Source organism: Sus scrofa, chromosome X (assembly GCF_054392235.1).
Source record: "Sus scrofa isolate SSC_HxYL_T2T_F1_AM1 chromosome X, Sscrofa_HxYL_maternal_Yorkshire_Landrace_v2.0, whole genome shotgun sequence".
NCBI lineage: Eukaryota > Metazoa > Chordata > Mammalia > Artiodactyla > Suidae > Sus > Sus scrofa.
Genome location: NC_139401.1, coordinates 92,814,365 through 92,826,422, shown reverse-complemented (window position 1 = coordinate 92,826,422; position 12,058 = coordinate 92,814,365). Strand labels below are relative to the sequence as shown.

The 12,058-nt window shown below is 42.8% G+C and overlaps 1 protein-coding gene across 12 annotated transcripts in view; it reads left to right on the top strand.

The window, feature by feature from the left end:
• The first annotated feature begins 6,469 nt into the window (after positions 1-6,469).
• TRMT2B (tRNA methyltransferase 2 homolog B) overlaps positions 6,470-12,058 on the top strand; it is a 104,259-nt gene continuing 98,670 nt past the window's right edge. For all 12 annotated transcript variants that reach the window (XR_014834795.1, XR_014834792.1, XR_014834796.1 and 9 more), the window contains exon 1: positions 6,470-6,786. The gene's annotated coding sequence lies outside the window, so the exon portion shown is untranslated. The remainder of the gene's footprint in view (positions 6,787-12,058) is intronic.

Genomic DNA, 12,058 nt, shown 5'->3' with positions numbered 1-12,058 from the left:
CACTTCCACAGGAACTGATGGAATCTAGTTCTCATTTTCACAGACTGGACTATGGGAGCTTCACCAAGATTCATCAATTCACCTTTTTCTCTGATATCTTAGGTGTTTTCCCCTAATTATCAATGTAATGTCTGTTACTTGCAGAAAAAAAATAGAAAGTACACAAATGGAAAAAAATCTTGCAAATTATCACCCTCAAGTCCAGTCTCTAGAGGCAATCATTGTAAATATTTGGCATATTGCTTTCCAATGCATTTTTTTTCTTTTTCAGCCCCACCTGTGACCCTACACCACAGTTGCAACAATGCTAGATCCCCAAACTACTGCACCCAGCCAGGCATCAAACTGGCACTGCCCCAGAGACAAGCTGGATCATTAATCCACAGAGCCGTAGTGCAAACTCCCCAATGCATTTTCTTCTTTACAAATATAAAATCACACTGAATGCTCTTTATCCTGCCCTTTTTACTTAAGGTTGCCTTCTACGCATATTTCCAATTCATTACAAACTTTTCAAAGACAAGTTTAAGTTAAAATTTTTTTTGGCTGCTCTTGTGGCATGTGGAACTTCCTGGGCCAGGGACTGAACCCTCATCACAGCAGCTACCCAAGATGATGCAGTGACAACGCAGGATCCTTAACTGACTGTGCCACAAAAGAACTCCTTAAGTTAAATTTTTTGTTGAAGCATAACATATATACAGAAAAGTGCGCATATCAGAAGAGTACAACTTGGAAGTTTCCTTGTGGCACAGCAAGATAAGTTTCCAGCGTTGCTGCAGCTGTGTCCCAGACTGCAAATGGGGCACAGGTTCAATCCCTGGCCCAGGAACTTCCACATACTGAGGGTGTGGCCAAAAAAAAAAAAAAAAGAGTATGACCTGATGAATTTTCACAAAGGGAATCTATCTGTACAACCAGCACCTGGATGAAGAAACAGAATAATATCAGCACCTCAGAAGCCCCCTCGTGCCCCCTGCCAGCCACTCCCTTCACCCTAAAAGTAATGTCATCCTGACATTTTTATTATTATTATTATTATAGTTGATTTACAATGTTTTGTCAAGTTCTGTTGTGCAACAAAGTGATGCAATCACATACATTTCCCTGTGCCGTACAGTAGGATCCCATTGCCCATCCATTCCAAATATAACAGTTTGCATCCAAAAAAGGCCCCCAAATGCTCATCCATCCCACTTTCTCCCCTTTCCCCCTTGGGAACCCCAAGTCTGCTCTTTTTGGCCATGATCTGTTTCTGGGTTTTTTTGTTGTTACTATTTTTAGATAGGATCATTTGTTCCATATTTTAGGTTCCACAAATAAGTGTGATCTTATGGTATTTGTCCTTTTATTTCTGGCTTACTTCACTTAGTATGAGGATCTCTAGATCCATCCATGTTGTTGCAAATGGCATTAGTTTGTCTTTTTTAATGGCTGAGTAATATTCCAGTGCATATTCGTACCACATCTTCTTAATCCATTCATCTGTCGATGGGCATTTAGGTTGTTTCCATGTCTTGGCTATTGTGAACATAGCAGTGCATGTATTTTTTCAACGAAAGTTTTGTCTGGATATATGCCCAGGAGTGGAATTGCTAGATCATACAATAGCTCGATATTTAGTTTTCTGAGGTAACTCCATACTGTTCTCCATAGTGGTTGTACCAATTTACATGCCCACCAGCAGTAGAGGAGGGTAACTTTTTCTCCACACCCTCTCCAGCATTTGTTATTTGTTGACTTGTTAACAATGGCCATTCTGACTGGTGTGAGATGGTACCTTACCGTAGTTTTGATTTGCATTTCTCTAATAATTAGTGATATTGAGCATTTTTTCATATGCCTGTTGGCCATCTGTATGTCTTCTTTGAAGATATCCTGACTTCAAAGAGTATAATATTTAATGTCTCTGCAATAGTCTATGGACAGACTTTATTTTACATAACCATTCCCTATGTTTCTGATGTTGGACCTCGAAGAGAGTTTTTTATTTTTAACTTTGAGAGTCTCTGCATATATCTTTGTTTACATCTCTACTTTCTTAGAATAGATTCCTAGAGGTGGAATTTCTAGGGCAAATTGTATGAGATGTTTAAAGGCTCTGGATTCAAATTGCTTTCCAGGAAGTTTGTATCAATTTACAATCCCACCAGCAATGTGTGAGCATGTCTGTATCACTGCCCATCGTCTTTTTAAATCTTCAACAATTTTATAGGTAAAATAAGATTATCTACTTGGTCATAATTTTTATCAAAAAACCACTTTGCATATTCTGTGATTACTAGTGAGGTAGAACAAAGCATTACTTTGACCAGTTATGTTTTTTTCCTGTGAATTATCATTCTATGCCTTTGCCAAGGTCTCTATTGGGATCACTTTTTTTTTATCAGTTTATATAGCTCTTTATACAATGAAAGTAATGACCTTTTGCCGTAGCTGTTTGTTTTTCTGTTTATGATTAAATTTGTTATATTTTCATCATATAGAAGTTTTTAAGATTTATGAAGTAAAATCTACCTACATGGTGATTTTTTTCCCTACTATTTTCTGTTTAGAGAGTCCTTCTACGTCCAAATTTCAGATACATATTTATTTTAGGGTTTTTATGATTTTTTTTTTTTTGGCTTTCCAACTAATTCACCTGGAAATTGAGTTGATGTGTAGTAGTAGGGCTCATTTTTCATGGGCATCACTGGGGTGCTTGTGAAAAACCCAGATATTCTTGAGCCCTACCCCCTTGAGATTTCAGATCTGTAGGTGTCGGGTGGGGCTCAGGAACCCACACTTGTTACAATCATCCCAGCTGATCACCTGGCACATGCCACCCTCCCCCACCTCCTCCACCCCCCCACCCCGTGCACACTTTGAGAAACTCTTACAGAATACAGTGTAGGAGTTCCCATTGTGGCACAAGGGAAACAAATCTGACTAAGAACCAAGAGGCTGTGGGTTCGAACCCTGGCCTCGCCCAGTGGGTAAAGGATCCAGTGTTGCCATGAGCTGGTGTAGATCGCAGACACAGCTCGAATCTGATGTTGCTGTGGCTGTGGCATAGGCTGGCACTTGTAGCTCCGATTGGACCTGTAGCCTGGGAACCTCCATATGCCTCGGGCATGACCCTAAAAAGCAGAAAAAAAAAAAAAAGAATGCAGTGTAGCCAACTTAATACAGAGACTCAGCACCTCCCATCTAGATGACTATAACAGGCTTCCTCAGCTTCCAGGTCACTAGACCCTAAAATCTACCCTAGATTTCGCTCCAGAATCATCTCATGAAAAACTCTTCACTAGTTGCCTGTTGTTAAGAGAACTAGATGGAACACCTCAGCCCAGTAGTCCAGGTCGTTCCTTATCTTCCTGGACCTATTGCTCTCCAGTGACTTCAGTACTACAATCCCTTCCAGCCAGGCCTGCCTCCTCTCGAGCCTTGGAGACAGACACATTGCTCTTTCCTGTTTTCATGTTGCAGCCCTCACCTCTTCTCCAGTTATTCAAATTCTATGCATTCACTTCAGTTCTCCTTCTCTTCCTTCCCTGACTACCAAGAAGATTTGCTGCTTTCCTAGAATTACCAAGGCCCATGGTTGTGTATCCTGATTTTGTGAATCTTTCCATCAGGTCACACAATCTCTAGGGTGCAGTCTGTGTCTATCCCTCATTTCCTCTAACACCATTCTAGGTGCAAGGAATGCACACCTAAAGAAAGTGGTTAGTGGAACCAAACCAGCCCTAACAGCCAAATGATTTTATTTATTTATTTATTTTATTTTTTTGGTCTTTTTGCTTTTTCTAGGGCTGCTCCAGTGGCATATGGAGGTTCCCAGGCTAGGGGTCTAATCAGAGCTGTAGCCGCTGGCCTACGCCAGAGCCACAGCAACACAGGATCTGAGCCACGTCTGTGACTTCCACCACAGCTCACGGCAACACCAGATCCTTAACCCACTGAGCAAGGCCAGGGATCGAACCCACAACCTCATGGTTCCTAGTCTGATTCGTTAACCACTGCGCCACGAACGGGAACTCCACTAGGTGATTTTAAAACATGGTATTTCTGAAAGCTAATGCTGTAGCTTCTCAGAAATCCTTTCCTTGGTCCAAATTGAGAATATTTGACAAATTTCTAGAGACTTTGCTTTGTGGTGATTTTGTTTGCTGATAACAAAGTTAAGCAAAGTTTATCTTGGTTTCAGTTTTTATTTAATTTAACAATATTGCTTATCACCTATGACATGTTCATTTAGTGACTTTCCACTTGAAGAGTCTAACCTTTTCCATAATATGGGATATTTCTTTCCCCTCTTACAAATGTAATGATTTCTCTTGTAGAGAAGAGCATGGTTTATCAGATTAAATATATATATATATAAGTGTTAATGGCTAAATAATTATATTATAGATTCCTTAATCTCTTTTCTCTCTGTACCCCTCAGGGTTCTGCCTTTTCAAATGACAGACTTGCTTTAAATGAGTTTGCTTGGATGCTCAGAGCAGGTGGGGGGGCTGGTGAGCAAAAATATGCCCTTTTCCTTTCAGCAGACAAGGTGGGATTCAATTCGATTTATCAAATATTTATTGATCTCCTATTGTACACCTGGCTCTGTGCTAGGCACAACAAAGGATGATATGATAAAATGATAAAAGAGCAGAAGGACATGGGAAAGAGAAGAAAGGGAAGAAGTGAGGAAAGGAATAGAGATGGCTTGCCAAATAAGAGGGGATTAAAAAGACAGAAAGGGAGAAAAGACCCCAAAATGCATTTTCTGGCCTGATTCCATTTTTTTTAGGGCCATATGTGTGGCATATGGAAGTTCCCAGGCTAGGGGTCCAATCTGAGTTGCAGCTGCCAGCCTACATCACAGCCACAGCAACATGGGATCAGAGTCAAGTCTGAGACCTACACCACAGCTCACAGCAATGCTAGAACAGGGCCAGGGATCACATCCTCATGGATCCTAGTCGGGTCCATTTTTGCTGAGCCACAATGGGAACTCCTGGCCTGGCCCACCTAATAGCACAGTGCAGGCATACCTGAAGTGGTGGTTGAGCTCCAATTTTGCTTAAGCGCCATTAGAGCAGTTAAGAAGGCCACAATTTGAATCAAGAATTTACCCCCTCAAGTCTTTAGAATAGGAAGTAAAGATCTCTCTTTTTTCCTTTCTTTATAAAAATAAAGAAAGTGGCTGTGGATTTTAGTGGATTGAAAATTTTTTCATTGAGGTAGAGTTGATTTACAATACTATATTGGTTTCAGGTATATAACATAGTGATTCAAAATTTTTATAGATTATACTCTAAAGTTATTAAAAAATATTGGGTATATTCCCTGTGCTGTAAAATATATCCTTGTAGTTTATTTATTCTATACATCATACAGAGATATTTTTCAAGACAAATGATATATATGCACGTGTGTGCACATGTGTATATACACAGTATGTAATATTATTTTTGAATGACAGTACCTAATATTTATTGAGTGCATGCTTACTCTCTTCTAAGTATTTTGCATGTATTAACTTATTTAATTTTTATCTCAGTCCAGTGAGGTAGGTGCAATTATTATAAGCATTATTTCAGATGAATAAACTGAAGCACTGAGCAATTAAGTAACCAGCCCAAATTCACACAGATTATAAGTGGCAGATCTGTGCTTTGATTCTTGGTTTAGTTGACAGTGTTTGCTGTTATTTAAGTTACTGGGCCACTCCTGTACTCCCTAGGGTTAATGCACTGCCTTGCACATAATAGTCATGTTATCCTTTGAATAAATAAATAACTGAAATGCTGACTATAAGTACTTTTCATTTAAGCCCAATTACTATTAAACATATAAATCGAGTGTCATAAAATGTAGATTAACTTTGCTGTAAATTTTACTCTATTAAAATAAAGATTTTTATCAACACGCATGTGTGCATCCTTCAACGTTCTCTTACTCGTTTGGCTAGGCTCTTGACCTCCTTGAAAATCACAGGAATCACTGAACGTAGTTCAGGAGCTGGTAAGTGAACTCGTGTGTGGTATCTAGGCTCCTTCCAACTTTGTAGTTGAAGAAAAACAATTCTTCCTAGGTTTTAAGATTTAGTAGCCCTGCATGGAATCCACTTACCAGGTTTACCTTGTCATAGTAACACAATATTTTTCTGATATAATAGAAAATAAAGGGTGAGCGAAAGCCTGAAAAACCCTATGATCCATAGTAGGGGTGATTTTTAAAAAAAGTTGCAATTTGAGGAAATCATCCCACTCTTCACCTCCCAATCTTCCAATCCATTATGGATCCGATGCCTGAAATTCTACCCTTAGAAACTCTTGTTTTGTTTGAAAGGGTTAAACTGCAAATACCCTCGACGGGGATAGCTCTGTTTACGCTTTAGTGCGAATTTCTAAGTGACTTTTGGAGGTTTATCCAGATTCACCAATGGGAACGTGAGGAGAGCAGGCAGTGGGCGGGTCGCGCGGAAGAATGGGGTGGGGAGGAGAACTTGGGAGGAAGGCGCGAGGCAAAAAGCCCGGCTATGAGAGCTATGGGGGGGGGGGTCTCTAGAGAAGTGCGCCGGGCAAAGCCGGAGGAGGGCTTCCTGAGACGTGCTGCCTGGGGCCGGGCCCGCTAGTGCCCCGTGGGAACCCCGCGTCCTTCCGCGCCCGCCCCGGGCTGGGTGCGTGCGCGTCGGGAGTCAAGGCGCCGGGCGCACCAGGAAGTGACTCTCTCCCGTGGCTGCGATCCCGGCCCTTAGCTGATCTCTTCATGACCTGCCTCCGGTTTGTAAGAGGATTGGTTACGAAGGTAAGGGAGGGGTACCTGGAGTGTCCGAAAACTCGATTTATCCCCTACACTACAGAAAACTGTTTACTGCGCCAAACTGCCCGGGCCGCCAGGAGTTGGAAAGACAGGCCTGCGTGTAGTCACGTCCAGCCCAGCATTCACCTGTGCTCTGACCTCTGCCTTACCCCTTCCCAGCTCCCCAGGCCCTTCAGCCGGCCCAAGTTCAAGGGTAGCCTTTCCAAGTGTTTCTTCCATGTTACCCTTCTTACAAACGCGGTGGACAGAATTTGCCCAGAGAAGACAGGGATGGAGGGGCTGGTGAAGGGGCTGCAGTCAGGACGGAGCAGCAACCCCCTCTGTCCATCAGGTTTAGCCAGGAACCATGTTTGGGGCCAGGCCAACTGTAGGAAGGGTGAACGGAGAGTGTAAGCAGTATCCTCTTCAGTGGGTGAACATTTTGCTCTAAGGAGATCTTGGCTCTGGGAGGATCAGACCTACCACGTAGTCTCTGCTTTGAACCCCTCTGAGCATTTCAGACTGGTTAGCTATTCCAGACTGAAAAAGTTAGTCTACCTTCCTATTTGGCAGCTCTGGATCCTGAGTCCCTTTCTGATCAATTCCTGAGGCAGAAATGGAGCAGTTATTACACACTTTTTTTCTTTTTTTGAACCCAAGCATTTATTTAAAACAAAGAACTTTAACAACAAAATAGTCTTTTCTGTGAACAAATGCCCCCTCTGACATCAAGAAACGAACAACTATAACTCACTCTGACTGTTATTACTGTGCCACCTAGAAAAATATGTTTCTTTTTTTTTTTTTGTCTTTTGTCTTTTTTTTTTGTTGTTGTTGTTGTTGCTATTTCTTGGGCCGCTCCCGCGGCATATGGAGATTCCCAGGCTAGGGGTCGAATTGGAGCTGTAGCCACGGGCCTACGCCAGAGCCACAGCAACGCGGGATCCGAGCCACGTCTGCAACCTACACCACAGCTCACGGCAATGCCGGATCGTTAACCCACTGAGCAAGGGCAGGGACCGAACCCGCAACCTCATGGTTCCTAGTCGGATTCGTTAACCACTGCGCCACGACGGGAACTCCGAAAAATATATTTCATTACAGAAATTACCAAGTATGATGAGAGGCTCTTTACCAGGAGAGATAGATGTCTGGTTGGCACCCTGGAATAGTGGAGTCCTTTCTTAGACTATGTCTGGTTTTTTTTTTTTTTTTTTTGGGCCGCACCGGTGGCATATGCAAGTGCCCAGGCTAGGGGTCGAATCGGAACTGCAGCTGCTGGCCACAGCCACAGCAATGCAGGATCTGACCGTGTCTGTGACCTAAACCACAGCTCACGGCAACGTGAGATCCTTAACCCACTGAGCGAGGCCAGGGATGGAACCTGCATCCTCATGGATGCTAGTTGGATTCATTTCCGCTGTACCACAATGGGAACTCCTATGCCTGGTAATCTGGAAAAAGAAACCTATAAGGACAAGGGGTCTAGGGCAAGGGGAGCATGGTTACCATGTCAGTCACCAGGGAGAGGGCCCACACATTCACCAAAAATTTTCCATGTCATGGGGTAGGGATAGCTGTGTTCAGATTCCTCAGTTCCCTTGTCCCCCCTCCTCTGACAACCCCTAAATGGGCCTTCGTACTTCTCTGTCTGCTGGAGGCACTGGGCCGCCTGAGTCTCGCCCTCCAAACCATTCTTTGTCTCCTGCCCCTTCACACATTTCCTCTCTCTGGCTTTTGCTTTTCCTCCTATCAAACACACACATTTATCTCACCTTGGAAAAGGTCTATCATAGGTCCCACACTTGATAGTATTGACAGGTGGTCCAGGGAAGGCCTTAGCTTGCTACACTTGAGCAGACACTAATGCAGAGGGTAGGAAAGTTTGTATGCTATTTTTTTTTGTTTGTTTGTTTTGGTTTTTTGTTTGTTTGTTTGTTTTGCTTTTTAGGGTTGCACGCATGGCATATGGAAGTTCCCAGGCTAGGGGTCGAATCAGAGCTGCAGTTGCCAGCCAGCCATGGCAGTGGTGGGATCCAAGCCACGTCTGCAACCTACACTACAGCTCACGGCAATGCTGGATCCTTAACCCACTGAGCAAGGCCAGGGATCGAACCCAAGTCCTCAGGGATACTAGTCAGATTCATTTCTGTTGTGCCACAATGGGAATTGCCTGTGTGTTGTTTTTTAAGTTTCCACATAATTGTTCTTATCCTCACAGCATGTACACGCATGATTATATCTCGCCGTTTCTCAGGTGGGACACATTGAGCTACAAGGAATTCAAGTGACATGCTTCGAATCAGAGCCTGAGGCACGGCTGTGACACACATTGAGTAGCTGCTGTTTTAGGCATAGTCCTGAGAACTTCCTATATAAGTGAGCACATGTAATTCTTCATACCATACCCTGAAAGCTAGGTGTTAGCAGTCCTATTTGTATAGATGGTGACACTGAGATTCATAGCACTTAATTAACTTGCCCAAAGTCACCAAGCTGGTGAGAAGCACAGCCCCAGAGCCCATGTTCCTAACTACTTGCCCCTTCCTGGGAGTTGAGTGGAGTTTGGTATCACTAACACCTGAATTCTGGGCTAGCTTAAATTTATTTCTGTTAGAACTTTCACCAGGGTCCTGCTCGGTTACAATTTCACATATAAGTGGTATCATATGGTATTTGTCTTTCTTTTTCTGTCTTACTTAGTATGAGAATCTCTAGTTGGATCCTTGTTGCTGTAAATGGCCTTATTTTGTCCTTTTTTATGGCTGAGTAGTATTCCATTGTGTGTATGTACCAAATCTTAATTCATTCATCAGCCAATGGACATTTAGGTTGTTTCCATGTCTTGGCTACTGTGAATAGCGATGCAGTGAACATAGGGGTGCATGTATCTTTTTGAATTATAATTTTGTCTGGATATATACCCAGGAGTGGAATTTTTGGATCATATAGTAATTCTATCCTTAGTTTTCTGAGGGATCTCCATTCTGCTTTTCGTAGTGTCTATAACAACTGACATTCCCACCAACAGTGTAGGAGGGTTCCCTTTTTTGCCGTGGAAGAATCTTTGTGAATAAATCTATTCCATACATGGATTTTAAATATATGTCATTCTGGGAGTTCCTGCTATGGTGCAGCAGCTTAAGGATACAGCATTGTCTCTGCGGGTTTGATCCCCTGCCTGGTGCAGAGGGTTAAGGATCCAGTGTTGCTGCAGCTGTGGCTCAGATTTGATCCCTGGCCCAGGAACTTCCATATACTGTGGATGTGGCCAAAAAAATAAATAAATAAATAGGAGTTCCCATTATGGCTCAGTGGGTCAAGAACCTGACATAGTGTCCTTGAGGATGAAAGTCCAATCCCTGACATCACTCAGTGGGTTTAAAGATCTGGTGTTGCCACAAGCTGTGGTGTAGGTCGCAGATGTGGCTTGGATTTGGTGTTGCCGTGGCCAGGGCATAGGCTGGCAGCTGTAGCTCCAATTTGAGCCTTAGCTCCCGGAACTTCCATATGCTGCAGGTTCAGCCCTAAAATAAATATATTTAATTCTAATTAAGGTATGACTTAACATTGGGATGAGATCCAAGGTAGAGGACAAGAGCAAAAAAAACGTTATGTCAAAACCTATCAGTGAGGTGTCTGGCCAAGACCATTTACATGAATTGGGTACTCAAAAAAGTTACCCATCTATGGTCAGGCACTATAATGTAAATAGGCAACAACTTAGAGTCCTGTGTTGGAGGAAGAGGAATTCCTTCCTCTTTCCAAAGTGAGACCCTTCACCTGTTCTAATTCTTTCAGCTTTTGACTCACAGTTACTCCCATTATTCCTTCCCCCCTGCTTCCCTCCTTTAATTGCCACCTCCACTCAGTCCCATACTATCCTTAAACATCATGACAGTTATAATTAACACTTACTGAGTTTTTCCCAGATACTGGAAATGCTGTGTTCAGAGCTTTACAAACATCATCTGTATTTAATCTCCTGCTAAGTGCTTTTTGTTAGTTGTCTTTTAACTCTTAACAACCACTCTATGAGGCAAGTGCTATTATTATTTCCATTTTACAGATGAAAAAAAGGAAGGTCAGAAAGAATGATTAACCTGCCAAAGGCCACCTCGCTAGTAAGCCGTGGAGCCAGGGGACCAGTCAGGTCTGCCTGACTCTAGTGTCTGTGTGCCTAAGCTCCTCAAACTTCATTTGTCCTGACTTCCTTCCACTTCCCATTGCCTTATTTCCCCCTCTTTTCTTTGGCCTGAGTCTTACTGGATGCATCAGTGCTTTTCCCAAAAGGCATCTCCCTTGGCCTCCAAGTTCCACACTCTCCTGGTTCTCCCAGGTCACCAGCATTTCTTCTTGCTTTCCAAGTATTGCTTTTGTCCCAGGTTTAGTCATTTTATTCTTCTCTTTACTAAAAGCTCTTTTTTTTTTTAATTTAAAGCTTGTATTTCTTCCTTCCTCCCTTCCTTCCTTCCTTCCTTCCTTCCTTCCTTCCTTTCTTTCTTTCTTCCTTTCTTTCTTTCTTTCTTTCTTTCTTTCTTTCTTTCTTTCTTTCTTTCTTTCTTTCTTTCTTTCTTTCTTTTTCTTTCTTCCTTTCTTTCTTTTAGGGCTGCACCCGTGTCATATGGAGTTCCCAGGCTAGGGGTCAAATTGGAGCTGCAGCTGCCAGCCTACAACATAGCCACAGCAATGCCAGAACTGAGCCATGTCTGTGACCTACACCACAGCTCATGGCAACGCCAGATCCTTAACCCACTGAGCGAGGCCAGGGATTGAACCCACAACCTCATGGCTCCTAGTCGGATTCGTTTCCATTGTGCCATAATGGGAACTCCTAAAGCTTGTATTTCTCTTGGACACTTGACCAAATCTCTAGCCTTGACTTCTCTCCTGACCTGTGGTACTGCTTCTCTACTTGCTTGTTAGATGCAATATCCATTTGGATATTTCCCTCCCGTTTCAAACACATGCCTCAAACATGACTTTGCTTTTTATAAACTTCCATATTTCATCTTTACTACATGAAGCCTCTATCAACTCCCTTTGCCTTCACAATAAAGTGCATATTTTATTCAGGCATTAAAGTTCTTCCAGATCTCCTGTTGATGTAACTTTTTAGCCTTATTTCCACTATTCCCTAAAATGAGCTACCATTTTAGCTGGACTGGTCTAGCCACTCTCTTCCAAATATCTGGTTCACCTTTGTGCCATCCTTTAAGACCTGGTGCAAGGCCTGTTTGCTCTGGGAGGCCTTTCCTGAGAACTCATCAGGAACCAG